An 18,304-nucleotide genomic window follows, 5' to 3' on the forward strand; every position below is an offset into this window, starting at 1 on the left:
CTGATAATTTTGATAATGGTATGGACGGGGGATTAAAACTGATATAGATCCAAAATTGTCTTGTGGACAGAGATCGTTTTAGTAGTACAGATGGATAATGTCTTGAAGGCCATAAGTAATATGCTAAATAAAAGGTAATTTGCACATCAGTATTATTTCTGTTCATCACGTACAAATTCACATTTCAGCCGAGGCGGTTTCCGACTCTCAGCTGTCCCAAATTCAGATCGCTCTCTCTCTGTCTCTCTCTCTATCTTGGCTGGGGCGAGATTAAAGCCGAGTGGAGGAGAGCTGGAAAGTGGACCGGGCAGCGTGGCAGTTCGTGGCGGCACAGGATTAGAGGGTGGGACAGTGAAGTAGGCCATACAAACAAGCTCAGCTAAAATATGGACAAGAGACCATATATAGACAGGTCTGGATGTCCCAGTACATTTCATCAGCATGTTGTTATTATGCTGTAATCCATGGACTACATGTGTGTCAGGCAGGGATAATTACTGGTCAAGGACACTTGAGGATATTTCTGTTTCCACCTTGACGCAGAATCACAAGACAGAAATTGTATTTTAGTGTGAGATTATTGTGCTCATGTCAGATATGTGAGTCTGTTCGGATGTTTGTCTGCATTTTAGGAAACAAAGACATGACACATTAGAGCTACAAAGAAAAAAATCTATACATATTCTCCTTTTTTTTGTTTTAGTTTTTGTAACTTTAATTTATATGGTTATATCTATTATAGAAATGCAAGAAAGCTGGGAGAGAAAGTTGTCTATGCAAATGTGACCACAAATGTTTTGTAGTGTAAACCATAGACTGTATAATAAAGATGAACGACGCAACTCCACTTCCTCCCAGCTTCAGCTGAGATCTGATAAATATATTCAAAACTGTCTTTATGTTTTTTAGCATTCAAAATAGGACATTTGGATGATCCTGCACATTGTATTGTGAAACCAGCACAATATAGAAATTAGCCGAAAACTGAAAGTTAAATTGTGATCGCTTGTTGAGAGTCAGATGTGATATAATGGATGGATATAACGAGACGAACCACATGAAATGACATGATACACAAAAACGGCACCGCACTGTGATTCCCTCGTTTCCCTGTGCAAAGTGTTGAGCCTGTGCGGTTTGGTTCAGTCAGCGAAGATGGATGAAGATGAGAGGGGTGAAGGAGAGGTCAGGAATGTCAGCCAGCGTCATGTTACAGCGATGAGGCACAGAAGAAGCCAGCTTCAAATTTCTGCTCATCAAGGGCTTAAATGCTTTATTTTACATTGTGCTATTTTAGACTCAATACCAACTAAGGAAAAATGTAATAAGCACGTCCGCACGGACCTGACGAGGCACATGTTTCAGTGAACAAGTGAACTGGAGGTAACATGCAGCATCCGTATAACCACAGTGAAACCTCCTCTCATATCTTTGACTGACTCTTTTCTATAACTTAGGCTTCATCGCACCCAAATAAATATTTTAACTTCTCTTTTAACTATTTCGGAAAATACACTTCACTTTCTTGCCAAGAGTTGTGTGAAAACTGCAATTTGTGGCTACTGATCGCGAGCAAGCCAAGAAATGTTCCGGCACATAACCTCCCGCGTGTGAAACCGCAACATGTTGATTTTACCTTCATTTGTAAATAAGATTACACAAAAACTAGATTGAATTGAAGGAGACCGTTGGGCCTTGGCGGAGTCTGTGAGTTTTTAATGTATTAAACAAACAGTATATAAAATGTGTGGTGAACTTTTGAGGCGATGAAGGGCAGGTTCGTGTTATCAGTCTTCTCATCTGTGTGTTTCACAAACTGTCCCTCTCTGCTAAAGTTTAGAGGAATAGAGTCTAAACTTCTAAAAGCAAAGTATGAGGTAAAGGTAGCCGGCTGACATTTGTGCTTCTATGCAACATATCGGCGTGCCTCATTATCCTTGTGCTTAAACCTTAAAACATCCCCTCCCTTCCTTACTCTTCTTCACCTCCACTGCGTCCTCCTCACCTTCGTCAGTGTGGTGACAAACTTTCGGTGGCTGTTCTGTCGCAACACCACAGACAACCAAAGTCACCTCCACGGTGTCTGTGTTGTCACTGGACAAGCTGTGCATGTTTCACATTTTAACATGAGGAGGTTTCACTGAACTTGTGCTTTGGAGGTTAAAACGTCTTCCCTTGAATGTGTGTACTTAGGCGTGATGAGGCATAACCGTGTGAAGTTGTCTTTAACTTTCAGGAGTCACTTTTCTTAAACATGTGCATTTCTAGCTGAGTTGAGTGAGTGTGGTTCGTATAAGCTGTCTCTCTGTCTTCTTGTCTGTCATTGTGAATGACTGTAGCTGTCCTTCCAAAAATGTTCGTATCACCCTGCTAAAGGACGACTGGTCCCTGTGTCCCGTCTAATTTTAAATCTGATAATTGAATCGACTTGTTTCAAACTCTGTCACAGATGCAGCCACAGCCAAAGTGACATTTAGTGGATATTACTGAGATGATTCTGTCCTCCTGAGTGAACAGGGATTAAAGTGTCTGAAACTGCTGTTTGAAGTTTTTCAATAAATTGTTGCCAACAATTTCGCCATGTCAACTTAAAAAGGGAAACATGTCAATTTTGTGTTTGTTTCCATTGACCCTAAATGTTGCAGGTTTAAGCTTCAATAGATTTTCACATATATTTCATTTGGTGTGGAGAGTGCGGTTCCCCAGAGGAGAAGCAGTTTCACTCCCTAATCATCACGAGAGTAAAATCTTAAATGCCTGGAAATGGAGGAAATCAAATCTAATTTTGTGTTTCAGTTTTAAAAGCCTCAGCTAGTGATACTTGAAATCTGCCTTATTAGGCGTTTGACAGTGGCTCAGTCAGCTAATCTCTTGAACACTGTGGACAGACAGCTGTAGCATCTAATATAATGTGAAATACGCACTCTCAGCTATCTGCTCCATCTGTCCTCCTGCTAGTAACAAGTGCAGTTCTCACGTGGGACCTTCAGCAGTGCAGAGGTTGATCTGCCCAATTCCGTCAGGGCCTTACAGCGACGTCTCTTCCCGGTTTATTCCATTGACAAAACTTTCTCCACCTCACTGCTGTCGACTGATGAATTATGAATAGAAGTGAATCCAGCCGCACCGCCGGCCAGGCCTGAGGATTACTTTCAATTTGCACAGCGCTCCTGCTGCTCACCCGCTGACGCGCATCGCCAGTCAGACTTCTTTCTCAAGGGACCTGGAGGGCAGTATTAGATTGCCTCCTGAAACTCTAACCCCACCAATCATGTAAAAAGTTGGAGAAATAATTTGCTATGGATGCTCAGTGCAGTGTATTTTGTTACACAATGTGTTATCCAGTTGCTGCCCCTGTGTTTGACTCCTTCCCTAATGGCATATATTCTAACACATAGACAACACTTCTCACTTTCCTTCTGGTAGGAAGAGGAAACTGCGGTGCATGTGTGACCCCTTCTCAGAAATTCGTTGACACCGGATAATTGGTTGCAATTGGCCCAGATGATGAGCAGGCAGCAGGCAGTGAAAGGGAAGTAGAAAGGACGGGGATACTTTTAATGAAGCTAAAGAGAAGGACACAGAGAGCCTGCAGGCTTCAACTAGGATTAGAGCCGACTCCAGTAGATTTAGGCTTATGATACTTCCACGAGTCGCTCAACCTTGACGGGCGAAAAAGGACGAAGGAAGGGTCTGAGTCGGGAGATGGACTGAGATTTTGTGTTGTTTACAGTTATGTAGATATCCCTTCATCTGTTATACTTTAGATCTTTAGTTGCTCTCCATCCAGAGCTGTTGGTAAACAAATAGTTTTCTAAAGGTCAGTGTCCTCAAGACACTAACCTTTTTAAAGACAACTCACATACTCACACTGTGTGGGTGTGTACGTGTAGTTGTTTCTCTGTGTGTGTGTGTGTGTATGTATGTGTTAATATGCATGCATTTCTGTTTCTCTGTGCATTCATCCGTTTTCAAGTGTAAATTTGTGTGTGTGTGTGTGTGTGTGTGTGTGTGTGTGTGTGTGTGTGTGTGTGTGTGTGTGTGTGTGTGTGTGTGTGTGTGTGTGTGTGTGTGTGTGTGTGTGTGTGTGTGTGTGTGTGTGTGTGTGTGTGTGAGTGAGATGATGTGAAGTGCAAAGAAAGAACTATGAGTGTGTGTGTGTGTGATGCTGGCCTAATATGCCCCGTCTCTGCCTCTCTGGATGTGGCAGCGAGTGTGGGAGCGACGAAGAGTCGAGCCAATTGGCATGGAAGCAGCCCGGGTTGAAGTGATGGCTGGTGACACAGCGGACAGGCAGGCGAGGCAGGAAATACACTGCGGCAGGGAGACTGATCACACTCACCTCCACCACTTCATGCCTTAGTCTTTCTGGCCCTCATGTCACTGCCATTTAAAACGTGCATTGGTGAGGCTGACAAACACCTGTATGTTTGCATTTATGGGGGAAATTAGATCAAATTAAGTCACTCTTGAATTTAGGGCTCCACTTTGTTTCCTGGAATTAATGTTGGCTGCGAACATGGCAGCTATTCATTCAAGCTTGTGCCAAGGATTCTCATTAACCTCAGTACCTCTTTGGGTAATGGAGGCTGGAGCCTTCTTTATTTATTACTTCTAACTAAATGCTGTATTGGAGAACTGTGCTGAAATCACCTGGTATTTGTTTATTTTGTCACAAGCACTGAGGCCACATGATGAATTGCCACTGTTTGTACAAATATACGACCGCTGGGGCCTTCGGTATCTGTTGTATGTAATTAATTAGAAAAGTTGGGAAAACAACAGAAGTGTTAAATTGGCCCCAGTTCTATATTTCATCAACATAATGGAGACAGAAGAGAGTATTATACAGTGATGCTGTTAGGATTTAGGGAAATGTCTGGACTCTAATTGCAGAACACAGGCAGAGACGGGAAGTAGATTTAAAAGTTTTAATGCATAAGTCGTTAAACACAATGTATGAATCAACACTAGGAATCTTCAGAGTCTCTGGTTCAGATGGATCCAACCAGGTTAGTTATGAGGCTGAGTCCAGTTGAGTGAGTGTCCTGAAAGATGGATCCTCTGTTTCTCGAGGATAGAAGGACACATTTGGAGGAGCTTTCGAAATGAGACAGTCTTGCCGTGCCGCTGTGACGCAATTGGTCTTCAAATGCAGCCTCTGAAGGATTCTGAAGGACTCTGAAGTTATGGAAAGTCACAAAGAACTGGATGTCTCCAAATAATTACATTTGGAATTTGATCAGGAAGCTTTCAAAGACACCAATTTAAATGGCACCTGATGTCTAGATGGATCTATTGCGATTGTTCTATTCTATCAACTTCTCAGTAATTGCCAGATACAATTTTTTAAACAAAAATGGCCACAAAGGATTTGGACAAGGGACAGTGAACGTTTTGATCTGTTCACTGAGCACAAACAATCTGTCCTTCCTCCTAATTCCCCCAATTATGTTCTCCCTTTTCTGGTGGTCTGTCACATCTCATCCCTGCTGAAGTCGTTTAAGTCGCCGGAGAAGCTCCCACAGGGGATGGGAACTGTTGCTTGATTGACACACACTGATCACAGGGACTTAAAGTGAGGATGGTCGTTTGATAGGCTAGCAGCCAGTGGCAGCGTTTCCACGTGACAAGCTGGCTGAATAGTGACTGACAGGTGTCGTTGTTCCACTGTTGTGTTCATAAGCAAAGGACAGCGAATACTCAAGCGTTCCCCTATACTGCCATCAGTATGTTTTTTTTTTTATATAGTTTTATGGCATTTAAGAAAGTGACACATACACTTTATAAATATAGAAAAATTGAAGACATGTTTGCTGTTTAGAAAAGAAGAGTGGGAAACTTTAAAGAAGATTTTCATAGTTCATTTAGGGAAATGTGCTTCTTTGCTTTCTTGCAGAGATGTAGAAAAGAAGATTGATACTACTCTTGTAAACAAGCAGGATACAACATATTAACAAGAGGTGTTGATATGTTCATTTTTGTATCCTCACACATAGCATAGACTGTATATATGAAGATGCATATCCTCTTCCTCCCTTTGTGTACATGTAAAGCTTAAATATCATGAATACGGGTGCGGTTGGGTCTGGATTAGATTTGTTGATAATGGCGGGTAATGGGTCAGGTCCTGTGTGGAGCTTTGCGGATGAGGGCAGGTGCGAACTTGCAAAACTGGACCTGTGCAGAACACGGTAAGAACAATCTAAAATGACACCAACCATCTTTGAATTTATATATTTTTTCATATGTATTTTTACTTTTTAGCTTGGTCCATGTCTGATCCGCTAACATGGAGGAGGCAGGGTGTATGAACCATAATGCAGCCAGCCATCAGGGGGTGATCAAGATGATTTTTGCTTCTCTTTTGGGGAGCAGCATATACAACCTATGGTACACAGCTAGCCCCATGTTACCACTCTTTATGCTATGTATTTACCATACAGACATGAGTCATATCAAACCCTTGTTCGAACATCTTCAATTTCTCTTTAAGCCTTTCTGACAGGTAACAGGAACCATTGGGCTGACTGGGCTTGTTTAGAATGGTTTAATTCTGCACATAAAACAAACTGTTTTTTTTTTCCAAATGAATGAGTAACAATAAAAAGAGTAATGACTGTTGTCTTATTGGAAAGAATTTACTGCTAAAACAGGAAATATAAAAATTGATAATTAATTGACTTTAATTAGGTGCTTTTTAAATTATCAGTCTTTTCAGTGAAAGCTCTCGAGTCTCATGAGGCCTTGAAATAAACAAACAGAGGATAAATGAGTCTGCCACCCATGTAATAGTCCCACCTTACAAATTACTGTTACAGAACGTCTCTAATGAAAGTGTGTGTGTGTGTGTGTGTGTGTGTGTGTGTGTGTGTGTGTGTGTGTGTGTGTGTGTGTGTGTGTGTGTGTGTGTGTGTGTGTGTGTGTGTGTGTGTGTGTGTGTGTGTGTGTGTGTGTGTGTGTGTGTGTGTGTGTGTTGATAGGAAGGCAAAGCTGAGGGTTTTATAAGCCTCGTCTTGCATCACAGAGTGTGTGTATGCGACCAGGGTAAGATGTGTCACCCTGCATTACAGTGACGGCCTGTGGCCCATCAGAGAGTGGCATCGAACTTAATGTTCTTTTGAGCCACGGATCCCTTTGTGTTAACTCAAACTGACTGTGCTCGGAGGCTCTGTGTTTGTGTGGGAGCGTTTGTGTAGCAAGCCTAATATTCATTTTAACCTTCAGCTGTTAACACAAAAAAGAAACCACGTCAGACCAATGAAATCCTAGCAGTAATTTATTTATCTCCAACAGTATAAATGCGGTAGATATGGATTTTTTGAACTCTAGATGCACTTTATGGATTCAGAAGATCTGGTCTCATCCAAGTTTTATTTAAAAGAGAGAAACAGATAAATATACCATAGACTGTCTCTCTTCAGACCTGTTGTCTAATAATTTTGATCTTGAACATTTCAACTCCAAGTTCACTTTGAGGATCAGCTGATCGAATTATATTTTAAAGCACTGTTGCTACTTACAACTCTAAATTAATAAGGATTAAAACGAACCTTTTATGACTCTATCGTCTAAGTGCTTAAAAGATGGGACTTTCATATCAACATTGCCCTTGTATTACACATTCACATTAATGAGTGATAGATGGCCTCATTAGAAGAGATGTTATTTTTAGAACGTCATGCTGATAAGATGAAAATGTGAGACATTGGGCAGCCCACTGCTTTCTTTTTAATGAAGTATTTGCATAATGTTTTAGGATATGGATTTATTTTAAGTTTTATTGTGTCCAAAAGAGAGTGAAGACATCACATGGATAAAGAGACGAGCTGTTGTCCTGTTATCTTTCAGACATTTGTTGAAACTAAAGTTACATAATCCTGGTCAGACATGTTCACAACAACTGTAAAATGTCCTGAACCTTCAGGCGCAGGGTTGGGAACTGCTCAGATTTTAATTAATTCTGTACCAGTTCCATTACCTGGAATTCAGTATCGGAACCAAAGGGTGTTTTTTTCCCTGCTACTTTGCTCTCTCTGTAATTCCAGGAAATGTAGTTTCACCTCCTGGAGTTAAACATGCATTGAGAAACAGGTACAGTAGGTGGCGGTTTACACGGTTTGCTGCTCTCCATTGCCTCCAATTACCGACACCATAGCCAGATGCACCTTCTCAGAAATTAAGCATTGCTCTAGTGCATCTGCATATGAGCAATGCACACAAGTACAAATGTGTAGGCCACTTGCTCTCACACCCAGATGATTTCTGATTTCTTTCTTACAGATGGATTTACGGTTGGTACCTAAAAGTACTGAGTTCAGTATTCAACTTTATTCAGGCGAGGGGTGGAACCAGGGTGGAGAGTGGAAGAGGCAGGACATAACATATAGATTCTGTTGCGGAGATAGCACTTGAACGCCAGAATCGCCAAAAACGTTTGTCTTGTGTGTTTGATTTTGTTTACATTTGTATTCTTTTTTTTTTTCCGGGTGTGGTTCCATGGCATGTTAGAAACATCATCAACTCAACCACTTGCTTGTTAACTTCACTGAAATTTTCCTGCTGTATTCTCACATGGGCTCACTCAGATATTTTCTGGACATTTTACTTGGGGGTGGATTGACAGGAAAAGTTCTGGAAAATGTCCACGATACCCAAGGTGCGTTCTCACATACAGCGCCTCCAGAATCTTTCAGGAAAATATCCAGACTTCAGTGCATGTCTGAAAGCAGTAAAACATATTTACTTATAGTTTGATGACTGTTCACGTGTCACTGCAGGACCGAGGAGCGTATATATACCATCAGTCATGCTACTGTCAGTGCAGTTCTTGGTGGTGTGGCCGTATCATGTTTGTCCCTCTGTCTTTGAATACAATATGTGGCCATTGCAGTTCCAGTTAAGGTCAAATTTTCCATGTCAGTGGGTCACCACCATGTAGCATAACATCGTCAATTATTTAGCTTCTCTTCGTAGAAGGCTTTAGGTCAATAAGCCCTGAAACAGTTCTCTCCTATTAAAGATTCATGACACATGGCAAGATTCTTTATCCCCTCATTGTGTCCTTTGGATTCACTGTTCATGCTTTGCATAGGACAGAAGTGCAATTGAAGAAACTCAGTGTGATGCATTATTATAATGAAAATCCTATTTGACATCTTTAAGCTAGTGTCTTATATCAATCTGCATTCGGTGCTGAGGTGGAATGGAAATTTCCAATATATATGATCATTTAACTGCATAATTATTATAATGAGCAGCATGAGGACTACACCACATTAGACAAGAGCACTGTGTGCACATCATCCATCTTCTTCTGACTTCTCCTGTCACCTCAGTGTCCGCAGCTGCTCGATGGACCCCCGTGTGGTCAAATACTTCTACATGTACACTCAAGAGCACAGGAATTCTTCTTCCTGACTTCACAACTGTGCCTGCTCACATGTATACATAGAGAGCAGGTGCTCATACTCCACACCAGCACCCACAGCTTTCTTCCCTCCACTCAGCGACTGTTGTCCTTGCCTGTGGTGGGTGACACGACCCTGCCAGTAATAACAATCCATCACCGCACTGCAAGGTGGAAGTGTCAGGGACATAAATGGGAACAAGCAAGTCTAGTCTTTTTTTCTCTCTCTGGGTTCTTTCTCTCTCATCAGGTGTGTGTGTGTGTGTGTGTGTGTGTGTGTGTGTGTGTGTGTGTGTGTGTGTGTGTGGTGTGTGTGTGCGTGCGCTCCCTGGATCGTGCACTGCCAGGGGCGTCAGGGTTTCCCTTCACAGACTGAAGGACACGGACGATGGTTTCTCTCAGTGCAAATGAGTAATGTGTTTTCTCCCCGGGACTCTAAACAAATAGTACAATCACATGCACACACGCACACACAGCGAGTTGTGCTTATGTAAAGCATGATGAGTGGGCATAGAAATCAGTGCGAGCGCAGCCATTTCGGTAGCTTTTGTGGATGTTATGCATGGGCCGGTGCGGTGTTCCGCAGAGCGCTCGGCTACACCTACACACTCTGCAACACGCTTCCTGCTCATTTGTCAGCTGTGTGTTACACCTGCAGCAGGATTATTGGTGGAACAGTGTTCTCTCTCCCTCGATTTTGCTATTTGCTTTTCTATAGACATGTATAACATAATAACAGCTCTTGTGGAGCTGTACCAGGACATCATGGGGATTTTTTAGATTTAGCATCTCTTTCCATGGTGTCAAAAGATGTGGTGATCTCATACTTGTCTTATATTATCTGGTGATGAACTATTAATAGACATTAGTGATTCACACCATTGCATTGTGTGACAGGTTCTGTCATTGAGATGAACATGGCCACCGTTTATTTTGGGTGAATCCCATGGGCATAAATGTTGCAGCAAATACTCAGAGTCAAGTGAGTATTAATCTGTGGCTGACAATAGTCCATCCATTATCTATACGGCTTGTCCTTTGAGGGTGGTGGGGGGAGCTGGAGCCGATCCCAGCTGACATTGGGTAAGAGGGGGGGGCAAACCCTGGACAGGTCGCCAGTGTATCGAAGGGCCGACACAATGAGACAAACAACCATTCAAATTTATGGACAATTAATTCATTAGCCTCCAAATAATCTAACCCCAATCTGCACGTCTTGGACTGTAGGAGGAAGCTGGAGCAAACCCACGCAGACACGGAGAGAACATGCAAACTCCACAAAGAAAGACCCCCAAACAGGGATCCAAACTGGGAACCATTGTGAGACGACAGTGCTAAGCACCGCAACACAGTTCCGCCCCTGACAATAGTCCCTTTTACTAAAGCTACACTATTTTCCACTATTTTGGGAAATGAGTTAGCCCTGAAAATGAATGAAAGAGTGAAAAGTCTATAGGAACACAGGTACAAACTGCTGAAGTTGTATTATGAGAAAGACCAAGACTACATCCACACTAGTATGTTTAAAATTCATCACATCTGCTACGTGCAGGTTTTTCAAGCCCATAAAAAACTTTGGGAATGATGCTGGCCCCATTTTTATTTTGAAAACCTCGTGGCTGCATTTTAGTTTGGAAAAGCAGAAACTGGGACATTTGGAAACAATAATGCAGTCGCTTCCTGACTGAGTCTTGACAGTCACGACTTGACTGTTCAGTGGGGAACTTTTTAGGAAACATTTCCAAAACAGTTTAGTTTTATTTATATATATATATATATATATATATATATATATATATATATATCCTTTAACATCTCACATCTTAAAATTGTATAGGCTATGACACATAGAGCTCTGCATAAGCTTATACATGCCCAGGCTGCATTTTCTCTTGTCTCACTGTTTCTCGCGCGCGCACGCACGCACGCACACGCACGCACGCACGCACGCACGCGCGCGCACACACACACACACACACACACACTTTTTGGCTGGTTATAGAGGCTTTGCACATACATTAATGGAGTGTGAGCGTGTTTAATGTGCGCGATTTAGCCGAGCATCAGCAGTGCCCTCTGTCTGATCCCGTCCTAATGTCCTCATGTTGAAACATGTGGGGCCGTCCCCATCTATTATTTTCAAGAGCAGAGAAGGACAGCGTTTGCATAAGGCCTATTAGCTTAATTTGCTGTCTTTCAAGCCCCAATTGCTTCTGTTTAAACAAATCGAGATGGGAGAGGATGTGAGGCTGCAGTAAAGGTGCAGTCCCACAAATGAATCATGCAGCTGTTTTGCACAGGAAGCGGTGGTGAGAAGAGGAGGAGGAGGAAGAGGAGGAGGAGGAGGAGGTAGAGAGGTGGCAGAACATCTCACGGAGCCCCCCTGCCCCTGCAGTTTCACAGCCCACCTCAATGTCTAAATCTGGCTCTGTTGCTAGCTAACCTGCACTTGATTTTTTTTTTTTTTACTTAAAAGCCATTCGTCTCCCTCCCTCTCTCACTGGGCATGTAGCTGCAGTGTTCGGATGGTAATTGGCCTGTGGTCAGAGAACACATGAGTTCTGAGGCAGCTGAGAGAGAGAGAGGGGCCACATGGAAACCTGAGGAGCTGTAATTGTTTGGCGTAACACTTGAGCTGAATACACTTACAGCTTTAATTTAAAAGACTTCAATATCACAGCTTTGTACATAAGTATGTCAACAAAAACAAGAAAATACTGATACAAATTTAGTTTAGCTTAGAGATATAATATGTAAATGTTTATGTTAACAGTATTCAAACTCTCCAAATTTATTCAAGATAAAGGGACATTTCATTTTGGTCGCCTTTCAATTACGTCATATTTGCTTTGTCCGATCGAACAATGCTAGCTAGTTAGACAGATGGCAGTTTTTTCCCTTCCACTGTTTGTATTGGTCAAAATGTGAACACTTTAATACATGACCTTATCCTCATCTGCAATGGTGGTGAAGACAACAACTCCCATGATCCCACACTGCTTCACAACATCATCAAACTAGATCTTTTGTTATTGTTTTGAAAGGGACCCCTAGTGGCCAAAGGTGCATATTGTACATTTAATTATCTTAAACTTAAGCTCTTATGAATGTCACAATGTGTAGTAGATACAATTTATCTTGACTTTATCATTCATGTTGGTTTGGACATAGTTTCTAAATTGAAGATACATATAAACTGTTGATTCCTTATTGAATCCACTGTGTCTCAGCTACACATTGGTTGTAGTTACAGGTTTGTTTCTGTACAGCAGAGCCTAACCCATATTAAACCAAATTTAAATATGGTAGAATGGATTTTTATTTGGATCTACACCAAATTTCACACACTCTTAGATATCAGTCACTTACATATGCCTGATTATTCCCTGAGAAATTTGTGAAAATGTCAAAAAACAATGTACTATCGAGATAAAAGAAACACTGGATCCACTCTGCTTTGTTCATTTCAGCACCAAAATCTATAGTTTCTTTCGTTTGCAAATTCTCGGAGTTTATTTATTGTAATCCTGCTGACAAACAAACAGATAGTAGAAACATAAAACACCTTGACGCAGGTAATAAAATACATTTTCTGTTTTAGGTGATCATTTGCAAACTTGGAGGACCTGTCTGTGCCTTTAGGTGAAATCACTCAGTTCTGAAGTAAATAGATATTGACTCTGAGCTGCCTAACAAATGAATTGGGTTAGTTCCATGATTAACCCAGGGGAGCTCAGGAATGTCCTCTTGGCTCCACTGAACTTTAATCTAGACGACAGGGGACATTCAGGGACGTGTACAAGAATGGACAGATGTGATACAGACAACCAATCAGCACCTCTGTTTTCATCAGAAGCCGCCGAACTGTTATGTACTTTTGGAAAGATCATGAAAGTGACAGGGCGGCTCCTCTTCAAAAGTCTTTTAATAAAATTTTAAGAACTTCATATTCCCAGTTGCTTTTGCCAGCTCCTGACTTAATGCTGCTTACAGCTGATGGCATAACTGTCTGTATGTGACTGCCATCACGCGTGACTGAGGATGCATGACTCTTTCATGAGGTGGTGTTTTACCTGTGAACGTAAGCAATTGGGAAAAAATTTGCTAAGTTGTTATATGGAAATGAGAACGGGGGCTGAAAGAATGTTTGACTGAAGCCGTATAGTTCAGCAGACACTGACAGCACAGTGGCTTTCATTAAGTCAGAAACATAACCTTTGTTATCATGTGGATGATTCAGGCTACACAAAGTTCTTTTTGGCATCACAATCCGAGCGTGAGCTGCAGTTTAAAGCTTCGATTTGAAGGGTAGGACAGGATTAAGACATCTTTAGGAGGATTCAGGCATTTTATCTCCAAAGGGACTCTAAAACCGAGACTGGGGTTGTAAAATGTGGCCATTGTGCTGGAATGCATAATCAGGCTGATTTGCTTCCACAGACTCTGTTTTGGGATCTGACCTATACATCTGGTTTTCCTACAAGGTCACGGTATAAAAAGCACAGGTATAATACAAAGATTAACAACGCTGAAATATTCCAGATACAGACGCCACCCTCTTGTTCTTTGTGACATAATTCAGAGCCAAAATCTGTGCATTAGTGATCGTGGATTGGAGCCGTGGTATCAAGGTCCTGCCGATACAAGCACTCGACCAATCACAAGTCAGTCTTAGCTGTCAATCATAATATTTCACTTCATAATCAAATAACTAATTTAACACAAACTTATTTTGAAATTCCCTAAAATTATAGAAAACATTATAACAATACTTGGACTTTTTAGTTCTGGTTCATGTCCCATCATCATGCAGACTGACTGTCCTGAATTACTGAGGCTTCTAAATAGAACAGAGCCATTATTAAAGTTAGAAGTAACATCTCAATAAGAATACATTATTCGCCTTTGAAAGGAAAAATCTGCTAAACACTTCCAGGCCACAGCAAACTCACTAGTGATGATGACCATGTCTCTATATGCCCTTTGGCCTTCTAGAGTTATCTCATAGGGTTTTACAGTCTGATGACAAATATGTAAAGCTGGTACAGCCGACAGCGTAACACTCTCCACAGAAACAAAAAATAGATGTTTCAAATTTTTTCACTCCCCTCGTGTATAAATATTGAACCATTTCCAGAATAGAACATCACTTCAGGCAGTGAAGTTGGTTCTAATATATAATACTGGATTAGTAAATGTTGCCTGGCAACAAAAACAGTAAGATAAAGAAAATGTACTGATGTTGCATGAACAACTTTTACTGCTAATGATTTCATATTTTATTAATATATATATATAACAGTGACAGACAACTACTAAGATTGTGTTGCAAATAACAAGCAACAAGCACTAAGCACAGACACAACAGGTAACACAGAAAATCATCTGCAGGTAAGAGGAAGGAAAGAAAGCCTCGATGCAGAAATAGAATGTATTCACTGCAAACCAACAAGAAGTTGCACAAGCAGGTGGCCGAGACGTTCAGGTGAGGTCAGCAGCACACGGAGGCAGGAACCTCGCTTAGGACGTCTAGTGGACAGGTATGTTTCAATCAGGATTGAAAACTAGCAGCCGAGGAAGAGAATTTGAAGCAGTAGGGTAGATGGAGATGGTGCAACCGTTACCATGACAACGTGAAACACCTACAGCGTTGTCCGTTCGAAGCCGATGGGAGCATTGCAGTTTATCTCAGAGCTGCATATTGATTCTGCTCCGTGTAGTTCAGTTTGGTGAACATCCCCTGACTTTACAGACTGAACATCCTGTTTATCTGAACCAGGCATTTTATTCATGTTATGACATACAACCGGGAGAGTTCCGGGGTGCCTTCAAATAGTACATTTTGCTTTTGAAGGTTTCCTAACTTGGGTTTCCGACCGCAGCCCATGTCTTTTGCTTCTGCTCGGGGGCAGTATGTGCTCCCTGTGCCGCCGAAGCGAATAAGTGGGATGTGAGGCTACAGGCAGGAACTGTCCCTGAGTATGTTAGAGAGGCCGTCCCATTCTTGTGAACGCAATATCTCAAGAACACCTCATGGGAATTTCTTCAAATTTCTCACAAACATTCTCTTGGACTGAAAAATTAACTGATAAGATTTCAGTGGTCGAAGGTAAAGGTCACTGTGATCTTATTGGGGGGGGAGTATGTAGACGGAAACTGCACTGGTTGGTATAGTGCAGTATTTCTATCATCACTTTTCCAGCCAGGTGGTAAATGAGGTAATTCAGATTTTTATCTAAAAAAAAAAGCAGATGAAAAATAAAGTCTGAGTGAAAGTGGATGTGAGTCACTCCTCTGTCAGGAGAACCAGCTCATCCTCCCAGCAGCCTCAGCTCTGCCCTCTGTCACCAGCATCTGCTGAAGGTCAGCACCAGAGTCCTCCTGCTGTGTAATCAAAGAGATGTGGCACTCAAGGTTATTTTTGACTCGGCTTACTCCAGGTAACAGTAGCCTCTCGGACTCCCAGCTCTGTGTGGAGATGAGTGAACACTGCTCTATCCACCTGCTGTTGACCCGTGGAGCATTGGCTGCCTCTGGGGCCTCCGGGCTTATTAGCAAGTGACTGCCACCAGATATGGGTTTGGAAAACTGACAATGTGACTGACAAGGAAACTGGAGACGTTTTTCATATGTGGGGAGGGGGCAGCGTTTGGGGTTCGGAGGAGGAGGTTTGTGGTCAGTGCTGTGAGGGGTCAACACACACCTGCTTGTTTAGAGTTTCATATACCACTAAAGTTTTAGTTATCCTCTAATGAGAGCAGCCAGATTTGAACTGATCCTCTGTCAGTGACTAAGTTTACATGGACACCAGTAGTCTGACTATTCATCTTGTTCTGATTAAGACATTACTCCAATTCTGATGTTTACTCAAGTTGCTAATAGAATATTCAGTTTTATGTTTATGTTTACACGATGCAGAGCATAGTCTTATATGACAACATTATGTCCACTATGCCATTTGTCCCGCGCTCTCGTTAGAATTTTCAAACCACGACCTGAATTGATCCCACGCTGGGGAAATTCACTTGTAACAGAAGCACATAGAGATGATTTAATGCACAATGCTACCGTGTGCTACAGAGCCCCTAAAGTCCCGGCAAGTGATTTTTATGCCTCTGCACCGGCGACAGCCAGTGGTCAGAGGCATAAAAATCACTTCTGTTTTCGGGTGGCCTGTCCCATTCCTGTGAACGTGATATATTGAGAATGCGTAGAGGGAATTTCTTCAAATTAGGTACAAATATTCACTCGGACTCAAGGATGAACTGATCAGATTCTGGTGGTCAGAGGTCAAGGTCACGGTGACCTCACAATCACAGTTTATACACTGAGAGAGAAGTGCATTCTGTTTGCAGCATCAACAAATATAATGCAAATAATTTCCGTGAACAGAAAAAACACACACAAAAAATTTAAAGTCTGCTCTAGACTTTGACCATCAGCTCACAAAACTAACCTGGATTCCAGTTTGAATCCATTAAATCCAGCTGCTAGGAACAGGAAGTGAAGAAAAGGGGTTGAGATAATGATGTTGAGCAGTTCTGTATTTAACATGTAGACTATCTTACTCTCCATCTCTCAACCCCTGAACCTTTTAATCTTAAGTTGGTAATGAAAGTGTAAATTTGAAAGGATAAAGTCCTTCCAACAGATTTATTAATCTATAAATTTCCATGATATTCAAGGTGAAATCTGTCGAGGGATCCAGATCAGCTGTCGTGCTCCATCCTTGGCTGCAGAAAAGACTTTTAGCTTCAGTGTCTTCTTAGATCACAGCGAATGACACACACTTTGTGGGCTGTGGACTGTGTCAGGCCGCTGTGTCTGATTAATGCATATCTGGGGTGTCAGCAGCTTCCATCGTCTCCTTTTTTAATTCCACTCATGGCTTCTCAGATGTCTGAAATCTTCATATTTAGTTGGTTTAGATGATTTTTTAAAACAATGTTCTGCTCATTTAAGCCTGTCTGCCGTCAGACAGTCCTGCTGGCATTTTCAGACAGTTACATTTATTCAGTGGCAGGTTGGCTGATACTCAATATTCATGTCTGAACCTGGGTGAATTGTAAATGAGAACATGTGTAGAGGTGAGGGACATGAAAGGAGTTATTAAGCCGTCTGCAACAGCAGCAGGAGGGAATTTAAAACCCATTCAGCGGTGTTAGTTCTCGTCCAAATGCCAAAACGCCTCCTGTCTTGTGACTCAGGTGCATTTTTGGGTGTTTCACTTTAGTTTCTATGGACTGGTAAATTCTCTAACTTTGCCAAACATTAGCATTTAACAGTCACATTTTCCTCTGTCAAGGAGGTTATGTTTTCATCAGTGGTCGTTTGTCAGATAGCAGGATTATGCATAAACTACCAAACCGATTTACATTCAGTTTTGTGAAGGGGTCGGACATGGTTCAATAAAGAACCCATTACATTTTGGAGCGATTCTAAATAAATGGGCAGATGTAGGATTTTTATTTTAATTGTCTTTGCAGTGTTTCCCACAAAATGAACAAGAATTGCACACAGTAGAGCACCTCCACCTGGGTTCGATACCCCTTTTCCACCAAACTAAACAGTGTGCTAGTGCTGGTTCGGAGCTGGTTCAACGTGGGAACCTTTTAATAACCAGTTTACTTTTCCAGGGACTGGAGTCGCCTTAGAGCCACGTCATTGTGTCCCCACATACGTCACTTTATACGTCTCTACGCCTCAACTATATAAATAAACCCATGAACTTGCACCTATTATATATTATATTGAATTATTTATATCCAGTCCAACCTTGCTCCACCTGCTCTCTTCTCTCTCTCTCTCTCTTTATTTGCGCTGTCATGCAGACACACCATCTATGATCCGCCACATTATCAACACTGATCAAATGATTGATTGATCGATATTTGA

General features: G+C 41.8%; 1 protein-coding gene across 1 annotated transcript in view; it reads left to right on the plus strand.

The window, feature by feature from the left end:
- The window catches only part of lingo3a (leucine rich repeat and Ig domain containing 3a), a 35,748-nt gene that overhangs the window by 12,157 nt on the left and 5,287 nt on the right, over positions 1–18,304 (plus strand). The gene's annotated exons all lie outside the window — the stretch shown is intronic.

This window comes from Hippoglossus stenolepis, chromosome 14, assembly GCF_022539355.2.
Source record: "Hippoglossus stenolepis isolate QCI-W04-F060 chromosome 14, HSTE1.2, whole genome shotgun sequence".
NCBI classification, from domain to species: Eukaryota; Metazoa; Chordata; class Actinopteri; order Pleuronectiformes; family Pleuronectidae; genus Hippoglossus; species Hippoglossus stenolepis.